The following is a 14,610-nucleotide window of genomic DNA, read 5'->3' on the forward strand; positions in this document are numbered from 1 at the left end:
AAAGGCTTCCAGGATGACACGCGAGTGGGACACTGTCCTGGGGAAGCCCTTCTTGCTTACTAATACGTGCGCTAGAAATCCAGGCTGATGTTTTTCGCAAGTAACTGGCACGTGCAACATAATGTCGAACTTGCCTTGAGCACGAAAATTTGACGCATGCGCAGTGGAATTGGCTCAGCGTATGTACAACTCCACGTATTTATTTTATCTGCATGCTTCATAGGCAATAGTCTTTTCTGGTGGGTTCCTGCTCAAGTTATAATTCAATGCATAAAGATAGCAACTGTTAATAGACACACAAAGGACAGACTGAAGTTTACATTTTATTTCATAACATTGTGTTGCGCATGCGCTTCATCTTTACTGCACCTAGACGCAAGGTTGGTTGGTTGGTTTGTGGGGTTTAACGTCCCAAAGCAACTCAGGCTATGAGAGACGCCGTAGTGGGGGACTCCGGAAATTTCGACCACCTGGGGTTCTTTAACGTGCACTGACATCGCACAGCACACGGGCGCCTTGCTTTTCGCCTCCATCGAAAAGTGGCCGCCGAGGCCGGGATTCGATCCCGCGTCCTTGGGAACAGTAGTCGAGCGCCGTAACCACTGCGCCACCCCGGCGGGTTCCTAGACGCAAGGCCCTTTGTCAAAGAAAACATGTCGTTGGCGTCGCCGAGCCAGCGAATGTGTCGATCGTTCGTCACTGAATAGTCCAAGAAACATTAAAGGCCAACTCTGATTTTTTTTTCTTCAGCAATTTGAGTTGATGATCATGTCACATGCCTTACAGTCAACTCTCTACGATAAAAAAAAAAAAAAAAAAATAAGTGTTTAGAATACCGAGTAGAAGTGCTTTAAAACAGCAAGAACAAACCGAAACAGGGTTCCGATGAAGGAATGATGTCACGACAGTCTGCTCAACGACGTCATGTGTATTATCATAGAACATATCGGGAGTATAGGCACCTCATCACCGTGGCGACCACTTTGCAAGTGGTGCATGACGCACGACAGGCATATCTAACCTGCTCATCGCGGTCTGTTCCGGCTTGCACTGCTAAGCTGCGCTCTGCACCACAAAATGGCGCCCATGACGTCACTAGAATAATACCATTTATAATGCGCTCGTTGTCTCGCTAACTAGCGACTGTTACCGACAGCTTCAGTCATTAGTTGCATGAATTAAATGACCAAAAGCAAGCCTGAAATTTTGTTTTCCTGCAAACCAGAGCAAATAACGGCGGTATTTCGTCCGGTGACGTCACATACGCTAGATTGAACGCAGAATTCTTCCCGATTGAGGCCATAAAATTCGACATTTTTAAGTTAATTTAGTCTGAAACAAAACATTGTCCAGCTATGAAATTTAGAGAACTTCAGTGAAATACAAGCAGGTACAAAAAGGGCCAAAGTTGGCTGTTTAAAAAATGGCCACACGAGTCCAGGGAAAGGCCAGAATATAAACTGCAATTGATAAAGGCGGGTATTTAGGGCTCGAGCCGTGATCCTCTGGCTGATAGACAAACACGCTACATATAGACTGGGCTGTCTTTTTGGTTGCTTTTCGGAAGGAGACTTAGTGAATGCGTTGTGGTCTTTTAATTGTGGCTTGTCTTGAAGACACGTAACATCATATACTGATCCTACGTGTATTTTCCGAGCTTTTATCCCCCTACTGAATTAATGCGTTCATGAAAAGTCGTAGAGCGTAGTATACTACTGCGGCGTCGACGTATTCTTTGGTTACCAGTATTTACTCATCTTTCTATAACCCATTCCCAGCCCATCTCTCTGCGAGTGTGAGAAAAGTAAATTTGGTAGCATCAACAACAACAAAAAAATAAGCATCGATTTAGCCTGGCTAAGCATGGATATACATGTAGGTTCATTATTGAGCACTGTTTAGCTAAGTTTTGCTGCGTTTGGCTTTGCTTTGCCACGTCTTGCAACGTCCAGCTTTGTTTCATATAACTTCCTTTATTTCATCGTTTACAGCACCGTCGTCTCCAGTAAAAGTAGTCGCAGCACAGCGCCAACTAAGTGAATGCACCCGAGTGGACAAAACAATGTTGCGATAGTAAGAAGGAAAATAAAATGCACGGGCCTGCTACTGGCTGTAGCTGAGCTACCTCCGATGCATCGTGCGGACAGAGGAGAAAATAGAGAAGCAAAAGTAAAAAGAAGAGGGAGAGATAAAAACAAGCGTCACAACAGCCGTCGTTCGCCACTGAAGCGGTGGTGGGTGAAATGACGGCCTAGTGAAGAAACAATGTAACTTCACTAGTCCTTAGTCCGCGGGGTATTTCCTGACCCGCACCTCCGGCTTGCGTGCCGGGGCCGGAGAATAAGAGGCCCCTTCTCGGTGGATCAATAGTTTTTATACATATATACATATATTTCATTAAATAGGGCCAACTGCCTCTTGGCAGTCAAAGCAGGAGTGGTTACAATGTTCTTGAAACCGTGCCCAGTTGCACTTTAACGGCAGAAAAACAGAGCATACGGTTGACATACAAAATTCACAGAAAGGAAATCCAAAGTGCTAAAGACACCCAGACGGCGAGGAAAAAAAATTGAGTGCACTGTGGAATCTACACTACAGAAATGCGAAAGCTGGAGTTTTGGTGCTGCATACGGTGCATTACGTTTGCTCTCTTCCTTATTATCAAGTAAATGCACCACCATTATCAATGCTACTGTCATACAACTGCATAACGATGGATGGATGGATGGATGGATGGATGGATGGATGGATGGATGGATGGATGGATGGATGGATGGATGGATGGATGGATGGATGGATGGATGGATGGATGGATGGATGGATGGATGGATGGATGGATGGATGGATGGATGGATGGATGGATGGATGGATGGATGGATGGATGGATGGATGGATGGATGGATGGATGGATGGGCGGGTGGGTGGATGGATGGATGGATGGATGGATGGATGGATGGATGGATGGATGGATGGATGGATGGATGGATGGATGGATGGATGGATGGATGGATGGATGGGCGGGTGGGTGGATGGATGGATGGATGGATGGATGGATGGATGGATGGATGGATGGATGGATGGATGGATGGATGGATGGATGGATGGATGGATGGATGGATGGATGGATGGAATATAGGAGCGTCCCCTTTGAAACGGGGTGGTAGCAGTAGCTATCATGCTCAATTTCCTCCATATATCTTAATTATTGATTTAGAATGGTTAACTAAACCATCATTCTATGTATTAAATTTTTCTTCCTACATTACTAACATTATGTCACTTCTCTGCTTTTAAGCCACCAATCTTCCAGTCGTTTTTTGCTAGTTTCCACCGCCGGTTTATTCACCCGGCCACTGGTATCTCTAAACCCCAGAGCTTCAGGAACAGTGATTGCGCCTGCATCAACTCTGAGCTTCCCGTACTTCGAAAGATTCCCAGCCTGTATCTCCCTGTACCGCCTCATTTGTAGTTTTGCCGTGGGCCCCTAGAGCTAACCGTCCAACGGATCTCTGATTTATTTCTAATGTCGACTGTACCTCTGATTTTAGGCACAAAACCGCGTTTCCGAAAGTAAGTCTGGGCACCATAATTCCTTTCCAAACACCCCTCACAACCTCATACCTATTGTATCCCCACAATGCCTTATGCTTCATTATCCCGGCATTCCTTCGCACTTTGGCCTTAAGTGATTGCTCATGCTTTCCAATGTATGCCAATCCTTCGTTTACCCATACCCCCAGATATTTATATTCAGCTACTCTAGGTATTTCATGGCCTTGTATTTTAAGACCCTGATCAGTTGAGCCGTTGAAAATCATCAGTCCCGACTTAACTGAAGCCGTACATCGTCTCCGGCATCTGATCTGTTTCTTCGAGGTACTTCTGCAGCCGGCGAAGGACCATACGCTCCATCACCTTCCCCGCGCAGGACGTGAGGGAGATGGGCCGCATGTTGTCTATCGTGAGGGCCTTGCCGGGCTTTGAAATGAAGCAGACCTCGGCGTCCTTCCATTCCTTCGGCAACCGCGAGCTCTCCCAGGCTTCGTTGATGTGCCCTAGGCAACATCTCAGCACCCAAGACGTGATGATCCAACTTCACGAACTGGTCGTCAAGCCGGCAACGAGGCACACGCCGCGCGGGATACTCGCCCTCGACCTGAAGGGAGCGTTTGATAACGTGTCCCACGCGAGCGTGTTGCGGAATCTGAATATGACCAGGTGTGGCCGAAAGACATTCTACTACATCAAAGAATTTCTGTCAAACCGAACAGCGACCATCAGAATAGGGGAGGAGAAGTCAGACCCTGTCGAGCTGGGTGATAGGGGCACCCCACAGGGATCGGTCTTGTCGCCCCTGCTCTTCAATCTGGCCCTCCTGCCCCTGCCCGGTCTACTCAAGCAAATCGAAGGCGTGGACCATGCGTTCTACGCCGACGATATTACGGTGTGGACAGCTCGAGCCGGTTCTGATGCCTGGATGGAGGAAGCCTTGCAGAAGGCGGCAACAACCGTGCACGAGTACGCAAAGTCATGCGGACTGAGCTGCGCTCCCCAGAAATCAGAGTTGCTTATTATCCAACCGGGAAAATCCAAGAAAGAGCTGCCGCCGAACGTGATCGTCACCATCGACGGAACGGCTATCAAGCCAACACAGCAGATTAGGATCCTCGGCCTACTACTTCAGGCCGACGGGAAGGCACACGCCGCCGTCACAAAGATCAAAACTACAGCCGAACAGATACTCAGTATGATCAGAAGGGTATCTAATAGAAACCGAGGCCTCAAAGAGGACGATGTCATGCGCCTGATACGCGCATTCGTCGTGTCACGGGTTACCTACTCCGCCCCCTATCTCCAGCTGACGAAGGCGAATAGGGACACCCTAAACACGATGCTTCGTAAGGCAACGAAGCAAGCACTGGGCATTCCCATATACTCGTCCACACAAAGACTGCTGGACATGGGCGCCCACAACACGGTGGAGGAGCTCATTGAAGCCCACCTCTCTAATCAGAGAATCCGGCTCAGTCATACGAAACACGGACGAGCCGTCTTACGCAAGATAGGATGGCAGATTGAGCCAGTACCCCTCAAGGAAGCCCTTCCGGAAGACTGGAAGACGGCCATTCAGACCAAACCCCTTCCCCGGAACATGACGCCGGGCAAGGACGACGAGAGGCGCACCGCGCGGGCCAAAGCCATAGCCCGGAAGCTGGAAGAGAACCCCAGGGTCCTCTACGCGGACGCCTCGCTCCGAAAACACACTGACCGTGCAGCAGTGGTGGTTACGTCAAAAGACAGGCTGATCGTCAGCGCGTCCATAAAGACAACAGACGCCGCTGTTGCAGAAGAAGCGGCCATGGCCCTCGCACTCGCACAACCGAGCGTGGACACCGTGGTCACTGACTCAAAGACAGCCTACAGAAGCTTCCGCAGAGGGGTAATATCTTCCGCGGCCCGAGCCATTCTATCCAAGTGCAAGCCTCCGGGAAGAGCTATAGAGCTCGTGTGGGTCCCGGCTCACTCGCAGGTAGCAGGCAACATCATCGCAGACTACCATGCCCGAGAAATGTCAATCCGGGGCGAGAACGAGCCGGAAGAGCTACCGCATCCGGTTACCAGCTTTCGGGAAATTACAAGTATGTACCGAGAGGAAAGGTGCAGACTGCCAGAACCGCACCCCAAGCTCACCAGGCAACAACAGACGATCCTGCGCCGAGCGCAGGCGGGATCGCTTGCGCATCCCGTATTGATGAGCCGCATGTACCCTGCGGAACACGACATGCTCTGTCCTTTTTGTAAAAAAGAAAAGGGCACCCTGCCGCACGTTTTGGCAGAATGCAAACAACTCAAAACCCCCCCTCCTCCCCTTCCCGCCAACACCCCCAATCCCCAACCCCTTGAGCGATGGGAGACCTTGTTGTCCAGCCCCGCCCTATCTATCCAGCTCGCACTGACAGACAGGGGCCAGGAGCTGCTGGAAACATATGGGTCCCGCAACTAGGGAACCACCCCGTCTGGTGAAAGCATGCACCACCGAATTATTTCGGGCTTAATAAATGTTGATTCCTCCTCCTCCCGACTTAACTGCGCTGAAACTGAAGCCTAGAGCGTCCCCTTCGTCTCCGCAATACTTAACTAGAGTTTGCAATTCTTCCAGACTCTCAGCTATAGCAGCACAATATCGTCTGCATACATCAAACCGGGGAGGCGCTGCTCTACCGCCTTTCCACCTAATCTATATGACAGGTTAAAACCTAGGTTACTGTCTTGTATCCTCCGTTCCAGGTTTATCATATAAAGCATGAACAGCACCGGTGATAGAGGACAGCCTTGTCTTAATCCTTTGTATACTTTGACATCCTCCGTACTTCTTATCCCTTCCCACGTAATTTCTACTTTGTTATCCCGGTATATTTCCTGTAGGAACTCTATTATCTCATAACCGTTACCTTCTTCTTTTAATATGTTCCATAGGAGTTCCCTGCTTACGTTGTCGTACGCCCCGTTTATGTCCAGGAAGGCCAAATACAAAGGTCTATTTTCCACTCTAGATATTTCGATGCATTGGGTAAGCACGAACAGGCTATCATCTAAGCGCCTGCCATTTCTAAAACCGTTCTGAAGTTCTCCGAGTATCTTGTTACTTTCTACCCATGCTTGCACCTTTAATTTAACCGCCTGCATGGCTAACCTGTACATAATAGATGTTATGGTAAACGGCCTGTAGGATTTTATGTGCATCCTGTCTCCTTTCCCTTTATAAATCAAATTTATTTTACTCTGCCACCAGCTGTCCGGAATTTGCTTATTCGTTATGACTGTTTCCAGAGCTTTTAACAACGTTTCCTTACTTTTTGGACCGAGTTCATTAATCAGCTTGATCGAAATTCCATCTATTCCTGTAGATGTGTTTTTAGGAATATTTTTTTCTGCCTTTTTCCAGTTTAGATTGGTCAGTACTAAGCTGCTTTGTATTCTGCTACCTTGTGTTGCTTCCTGATTTGCGGAGATTGCCCTATCGTCGCTCTTAAATGACTCGGCTATAACTGATGTAATGTAACTGATGTAACTGATGGCGGAGAGAGCGGGAGTTAGGCCGCCGTTCATGCGCACCGCCGTCTCTCACGGACGGCGTGAGTTCGTCGCCCAGCTTTGAGGCGTGACGTCATAACACCTGTGGCGCTCCTGGCGGAGAGAGCCGGAGTTAGGCCGCGTTCATGCGCACCGCTGTCTCTCACGGACGGCGCGAGTTGGTCGCCCAGCTTTGAGGCGTGACGTCACACAGAGGTAATGCGAAAGGTCATTTCATGTGCACTGCCGTCGCACCGCAAAGGCTTGAAAGTGAAAGTAGTATTGCTTTTGCAATAAAAATGAAGCATCGTTACAAGGAAATATTTGCTACCACGGATAATGTGTCACGGCCTTTACAAAAGATTCAACGGATGACGCATCAACAACTTCTTTTTTTTTATTACGTATTTATTTCTGCTTACGGTAGGCGTTTACCTTGCGGCAGAACTAAGTTGCTTCATGGATGTAGGGGTGGGGGAGCGGTTAAGGGTGGGAGTGAGGGTATGGGTGGGGGTGGGGGTGAAGGTTAGGATAGATATGAGGGACCGGTGTCCACTTCTTCCTCGAGGTACGGTCGTCCCGAGGTCGGCTCCGCGAAGTAATGGCCTGGTCCTTCTTCTTCCTTGAAGTAAGAAAGAAAAGTTCGCCAGAGCCGGGTAGCGTCTGATGGCCCGATGTCCGATGGGGGATAGGCCCATCCCTGCAGGGTTGCAGGTCGAAGCCCGCCCAGGGACTTGAGTGCTCTCTCCCGTACTGCGTCAAAAGCAGGGCAGCTCCCCAGGAGATGTTCGGCCGTGCCTCTGGCCGGGCATGTCGGGCACTGAGGAGAAGGGTATACCTGCGGATTTATGAGGTGCAGTTTCGCGGGTGACAGAAGCTGACCAGTCTGGGCTCGGCGAAGGAGTACTGCCTCCACTCTCCGGAATGAGCTATCTGGGCGGCGATAGAGTTGCTCAGGGTTGGCCAAGTGCTGGAGTATGCTTCGACGATAGCGTTGTGCTCGATGCCTTGTCTCCGCCCTATCCATATGAGGCGACGACGGATGCGTAACGTCCTCAGGGGGCCACGAAGCGGAAACGAATGTGGATCCAGGCAAAGGTGCGGAAGGAGCTGCTGCGCGCGCTGCCTGGTGTGCCTTTTCGTTTCCAGTGATTCCTTCGTGTGCAATACTTACAATGACAGCTTACAACAGGTACAACCGCCGGCGACTGGCGAGCCCCAGAGGGGGCCTACCATTCCCAGCCCCGAAGAGCTAGGCGCAGCCACCTTTCCCTGCCCAGGTGCACAATCGAATCGCGCTTTTCAAGCAGAAGGTTCCACACTAGGTAACGCAGTCGTCGCGTAAGCCTCAGTTTGACCTTCAAGTCTCCCGAGAGATACTGCGCCTGTCTTTTGCTATCAGCCAATTTACAACTGAAGCGAAAGCTTCTCTACGCTAGACAGAGCTGGCCTTCACGTGGCACAAATTTGGCCTTCATGTGACCTTGACCTAATTACCTGTGTGTGTCCATGATTTCATGGTGTCCACATACTGCGCCTCCTCCCCCCCCCCCCCCCCCCCGCAACCTAATGAACGGAGGGGCTTGGTTTTGTTTGGTTTTGGAGTTTAACGTCCCAAAGTGACTCAGGCTATGAGAGACGCCGTAGTGGAGGACTCCGGAAATTTCGACCACCTGGGGTTCTTTAACGTGCACTGACATCGCACAGCACACGGGTTCCTTGCTTTTCGCCTCCATCGAAAAGCAGCCGCCAAGGCCGGGATTCGATCCCGCGTCCTTGGGCATGCACAGTATAGTCGAGCGCCGTAACCACTGCACCACCCCGGCGGGGCGCATTGTTAAAGCCGAGCTTTATATGCGGGCTGAGGATGAAGAAAAAGAGAAGAAGAACGCACGGTCACCCGCAACTAATGTATTTGCTGAATATTTGGTTCAACAGCGCTGAACCTTTGTAATTTTGTTTTCTGTAAACAAGCTATAAGTATATGTAGCACTGCAAAGAACGTCGATAAGAAGCAAACGATGAGAGGCAAATGATAGGAGAGGAAGGGTAGGCTTTCGCCATTTTCCTCTTAAAAGACATCTAAGAGAACATCTAATTTATTTATTTTTCTTTCTCCGGCATGATTTTGTATTCACAATAACGGCTAGGCCTAATTTCAAGAATTTAATGGAGCTACGTAATCTGCCAGCCGTCTGAGCTAGGCTATTACTGGGCACGAGAGCATTTACAGCACGTCCGCGACACCTATGCGCGTTTCTGGCTAGGATTTCAGGCAGTAGTGGCACATTGGTCAGCTCCAGTGTATGTATACATTATTGCAATGACTGACTATAGCATAGTGCTATTGGTCAGTTGGTAATGTGTATTTGGTTGGTTGGTTGGTTCACAGGAAGGGAAAGGCGCAGTAACTGTCACACTTGCTCTGTGGACACCTGAACCGCGCCGTAAAGGAAGGGAGGAAGGTGGGAGTGAAAGTGAAAAGAGAGAAAGGGGAGCCGTAGTGGAGGACTACGGAGTAATTTCGACCACCTGGGGATCTTTAACGTGCGCTGACATCGCACAGCACACGGACGCCACTTCGTTTCGCCTCCATCGAAACGCAGCCGCCGAGGTCGGGTTCGAACCCGGGAACTCCGGCACAGTAGTCGGGCGTCTTACCACTGCGCCACCCCGGCGGGGCTGTATTTAGAAGCTTGTTGTTGTTGTGGCTGTAGGAAGAAAGAAAGGAAAATGCACGGGCCTGCTAATGGTTGTAGCTGAGCCACCTCCGCTGCCTCGTGCAGACAAAAAAGAGAAAGTAGAGAAGAAAAAAAAAGAGGGAGAGAAAGAGCGCGCCGCAACAGCAGATAACATTATTCGGTGGCTGGCTAGCGCCCGCAGCAGGCGGCATTGACCTACCGTCCCAGCCCCGTAGGGCCAGGAACTGCCACCCTTCATCACCTCTTCGCCGTTTTGAAGCGCTTCTTAAAGGTTGTTCCTGGCCCTGCGGTGGGGGCTGGACAGCCACCATATTTTTATCTTTTGTGGGCCGTCATTTCGCCCGCCGCTGCTTAGGGGGTAGACGACGGCTGTTGTTGCGGCGCTCGTCTTTCTCTCCCTCTTCTTTTTCTTTTTCCTCTACTTACTCTCTTCTGTCTGCACGAGGCAGCGGAGGTGGCTCAGCTACAGTGCCAGTAGCAGGCCCGCGGGCATTTTCTTTTCCTTTTTCCTACAGCCACAACAACAACAACAACCGGCGTATGTCGGAGCACGAGTGACGTCACGCACGGCGCAGGTGGCCGCCGCCGACTCCGTCACAAGAAGGGAAAGGTGCAGTATCTGTCACACTTGCTCTGTGGACGCCTGAACCGCGCCCATGATGACTGCTTTATAGGAGGGGAAAGGCGCATTAACTGTCTCACTTGTTTTCTGTGGACACCTTAACCGCGCCGTAAGGTAAGGGAGGAAGGTAGGAGTGAAAGTGGAAGTAGAAAAATAGTAGCCGTAGTGGAGGGCTACGTAGTAATTTCGACCACCTGGAAACCTTTAACGTGCGCTGACATCGCATATTATGACCATCATCAGCAGCCTCCTCTCCCCTGATGAGGCTGGTACAGGTGGATCACCGCCGCTTACAGCGGGGGCTAGCCTGGCACCGAATGTTTATGTTGTAGGCCGTCATTGCACACGCCACCGCTGGTGGTGGACGACGGCTGTTGTTGCGGCGCGCGTCTTTCTTTCCCTCTTCCTTTTCTTTCTTTATATTCTCTTCTGTCTGCACGAGGCAGCGGAGGTGGCTCGGCTACAGAGCCAGTAGCAGGTCCGTGCATTTTCTTTTCCTTCTTCCTTCAGCCACAACAACAGCCTGACTATACTCACTGCAGGGCGAAGACCTTTCCCATTTACCCGGTCTTGTGCTAGCTGCGTCCATTTGACCCCTGCGAACTTCTTGACCTCATCCGCCCACCTAACTTTTTGCCGCCCCCTGCTGCGCTTTCCTTCCCTTGGAACCTAAGCGACCATCGGTTATCCTTTCTTCGCACTGCATGTCCTGCCTATGCCCATTTCTTCTTCTTGATTGCCACTAGAATGCCAGTGACTTGAGTTATTTCTCTGACCCACTCTGCACGTTTCCTACCTCAACGTTATCCCTACCATTTTTCTTTCCATAGTCCTCTGCGTTGTCCTCAACTTAAGTAAAACCCTCTTGTTAGCCTCCACGTTTAAGCCTCATAGGTAAGTACAGGTAAGATGCAATTGTTGTATACTTTCATCTTGAGCGATACCGGTAAGCTGCTAGTCACAATCTCCGAGTGCTTGCCAAATGCGCTCCATCCCAATCTTATTCTCCTTGTTATTTCCCTTTCATGGTGCGGATCTGCGGTTACTACCTATCCTAAGTAGACATATTCGCCTACTACTTCAGTGCTTCGCTACCACCTAACGTAAACATGCTGTTCCTTCCCTAAGCTGTTGAGCATTACCTTAGTCTTCTGCATATTGATTTTCAAGTCTACCTTTCTACTTTTCCTGTCTAGGTCATCAATCATGTTTTGCAGTTTATCCCCTGAGGTACTCAGCAAGGCAATGTCATCAGGAAATCGCAGATTACTGAGGTATTCTCCATCTACCCTTATCCTTAACTGCTCCCATTCCAAGTCCCTGAATACTTCTTCTAAGCAAGCTGTGAATAATACTGGGGAGCTCGTGGCTCCTTGCCTAACACCTTTCTTTATAGGAATTTTGTTACTTTCTTTATGCAGAACTATGGTTGCTGTGCAGCCCCTATATATATCTTCCTGCAGCTTCACGTACGGTTCGTCTACACCCTAATTTCGCAATGCCTGCATGACCGCCGAGGTTTCTATTGTGTCAAATGCTTTTTCGCAATCCATGAATGCTATGTATAAGGACTGGTTATATTCAGAGTATTTCTCTGTCACCTGGTTGACGGTATGGATATGATCGATAGTAGATATACCCTTCCCGAAAATTACCCATACATGTCTTAACCTTAAGTAGGCATGCCTAGCCCTAATTATGTATGTCTGGATTTAGTCACCCTTAAGTACACACGGCTATTCGTAATTAGACATGCTTAGATTATGCGTACCTACGCACTCTTAGGCTTCGCTCCGATGTCACAGCCAGGCGGCTAAGGTTCTAAGCCTCGGGGAGGCTCTAATGCCACCCCGGCGATATGCAAAACTTCGAGTAGCGATTAATGTTTTTGCATAAAAACGATGTTCTCCTGAAGCTAGTGATTACAACAGTAGCGCATAAAATCAGCTTTGTGACTCAACACGGCCCCGCCGGGGTGGTGCAGTGGTAAGACGCCCGACTACTGTGCCGGAGTTCCCGGGTTCGAACCCGACCCCGGCGGCTGCGTTTCGATGGAGGCGAAACGAAGTGGCGTCCGTGTGCTGTGCGATGTCAGCGCACGTTAAAGATCCCCAGGTGGTCGAAATTACTCCGTAGCCCTCCACTACGGCTCCTCTTTCTCTCTTTCCACTTTCATTCCCACCTTCCTCCCTTCCCTTACGGCGCGGTTCGGGTGTCCACAGAGCAAGTGTGACAGTTACTGCGCCTTTCCCTTCCTGTGAACCAATTTAACTTTAACTCAACACGTGGTCCTGGGGCCTCATCAGGGAATGCAGGAAAAAATTGCACGAATAGTTGGTTAAAAGCACGCACTTCTATACCGGCTAAATGGCTCGGATATTTTCAGGAAGCATTATATCGCGTACACAGGGACAACAAAAAAAAAAAAGAAAACAGCGCAAACAAACGGGGACGAAAGGAAGAAACCACAGGAATAAGCACGAACTCTCAACTCTGGATAATGGATAATGTATCACTAACTCGCCCGCTTAACTATCCTGTTGAACAGGGACAGAGACGGACACTGTACCGGCGCATGAAAAAGTAGTTGGATAACTTACAGTAATGATAGCAAGGAATGGTTTGGTTTGGTTTGGTGTATTGTAGCGGTTTAACGCCCCAAAGCGATAACGGCTATAAGGGACGAATTTCGATCGCCAGTGATTATTTACAGCCTTCTGACATCGCACAGTACACGGTCGCCTTGCGTTGCAGACATCCAACTAAACGCTTGACAAAAGTATGTTGCATGCGATATGATGGAAAGATAAAGAGTTAAATTAATAATTCTAAAGAAATCTGCGCTTATACCCCCCCGCGGCACAAAGATGCTCCATCACATGTCAGTATAATGTCTTGATTGCTCAGCCTTCTTGCTTCATTCTCGAAACGCGACACACTTACGGCGCGGTTCAGGTGTCCAAAGCTACAAGTGTGACAGATACTGCGTCTTTCCTTTCCTGTGAACCAATTATTATTATTATTATTATTATTATTATTATTATTATTATTATTATTATTATTATTATTATTATTATTATTATTATTATTATTATTATTATTATTATTATTATTATTATTATTATTATTATTATTATTATTATTGGCGACGCTCATTTAGGTAAGTGCTCGTTTCCCGGAACGGCGGTGAGCCTGCGAGCAAAGGTAAACTCTAACAAGTGCACGTACAGCAATCGCACTTTCAGCGACATCAGGCGCGGTTAAAAAAAAAATAACCAATGCAACTGAACTGCTGACAGAAAACTCGTCTATTGTTGATTGAATTTACTGCGCACTTTCATCAAGCGCAGAAAAATTCCCCGATCGTAAAGCAACGCTAGAATAAACTCTTCCTTCCACATTATAGTCTTTGATTCTGCTACACACCCTCGCAACTAGTGTTTAAATGGGGTTATTTGCCCTTTCACCAACAGCTGGTTTCGCTTAATGTGTACCTATAAGTTCGCGAAGTCAATATATTGATTTGTATTTTGACTCTGACTGCAGGAAATTCGGAAACAGGAAACTAATTGGCGATAATTGTCGGGCAGTTAGTCTAGAGCAATTACGCTCGCATAAGCTACCCAATGATATACAACTTGTAGCAATAGTATAAATTTTTATTTTTGTTCACAATTACCCAATTAACAGTAATTAACTAGGACACATAATTAGCCCAGTGTAGCTATAATCGACATTAGCTATCTAAAGACATATGACTCGATGATGCCGCATTAAGTTCAAAGTTTAATAGCAGTGAATTATTCACTGTGTTTAATTAATACTTGCAATTAATCCGGTGCCATTGTACTCGAATAAGCTACGCAACTATGTAATACTAGCGTTGCTACGGCTTGACTAAAAGGTTTAAAAATAAAGTTTGAGCTGCGACATTTGCAATGAGTAGAGCTAAAACGTCCCAGCGCTCGGATAACGTGACAGTGCTCGGATATCTTCGAAATCTTTAAAAATACGGGTGGTTCAAATCGATTAATAGACGTCCAGTGTGGCTCACTTGATAGCCCACAACATTGCATCACAACTTAAAAATCCTTGGGCACTTGAAACACACTGGCAACTCTGGCACCTATTGATTAGCTTTGATAGCTCTGGCAGCTCTCTGGCAGGTCTATCATGTCTATTGGGTTGGACGCTTTCATGCATTGGCGTTTC

General features: G+C 48.5%; 1 long non-coding RNA gene across 1 annotated transcript in view; it reads right to left on the bottom strand.

Annotated features, from left to right (window-relative positions):
- Positions 1–670: 670 nt before the first annotated feature.
- Positions 671–14,610, bottom strand: part of LOC146208498 (uncharacterized) — a 144,449-nt gene continuing 130,509 nt past the window's right edge. The window contains exon 4 of the long non-coding RNA XR_014703391.1: positions 671–794. This is a non-coding gene — a long non-coding RNA (uncharacterized LOC146208498). The remainder of the gene's footprint in view (positions 795–14,610) is intronic.

This window comes from Amblyomma maculatum, chromosome 1, assembly GCF_055883805.1.
Source record: "Amblyomma maculatum isolate TAMU_Amacu chromosome 1, ASM5588380v1, whole genome shotgun sequence".
NCBI lineage: Eukaryota > Metazoa > Arthropoda > Arachnida > Ixodida > Ixodidae > Amblyomma > Amblyomma maculatum.